Raw genomic sequence first — 407 nt, forward strand, 5'->3', positions numbered from 1 at the left:
TAAATAAACTTTGGTTTGAGTGTTTCCAGTTGAACCAAACTATTCGAACAATTTTCACATCAAATTTAATATCCGATGTATGGGTATTTTGTATTGAGTACTTTTTTAAAGGAAGTAGACATGGTAGAAAGTTGGCATGTCGTCTATTAACATCCTGACATATATAGTCACTAGGATCACTTATGGATCTTAAATTCAAAGTGAAGTCTGACGTCATTTGACAAATTAATTTTCTTGAACAACATGGTGAGTTGAAAATCAAATTTTTTTGCCAAGCGAGAAAAAATCTATTTTTAACATAAGAATGTTCGGGAAAATATGTGGTATTAGGCTTTCAACACTACGCATTAGTTTAGAAAACATTAACCTTCTAAATCTTAAATTTTTCTTCTTCTTGTTTTCGATAT

Source organism: Limulus polyphemus, unplaced genomic scaffold (assembly GCF_000517525.1).
Source record: "Limulus polyphemus unplaced genomic scaffold, Limulus_polyphemus-2.1.2 Scaffold1550, whole genome shotgun sequence".
Taxonomy (NCBI): Eukaryota; Metazoa; Arthropoda; class Merostomata; order Xiphosura; family Limulidae; genus Limulus; species Limulus polyphemus.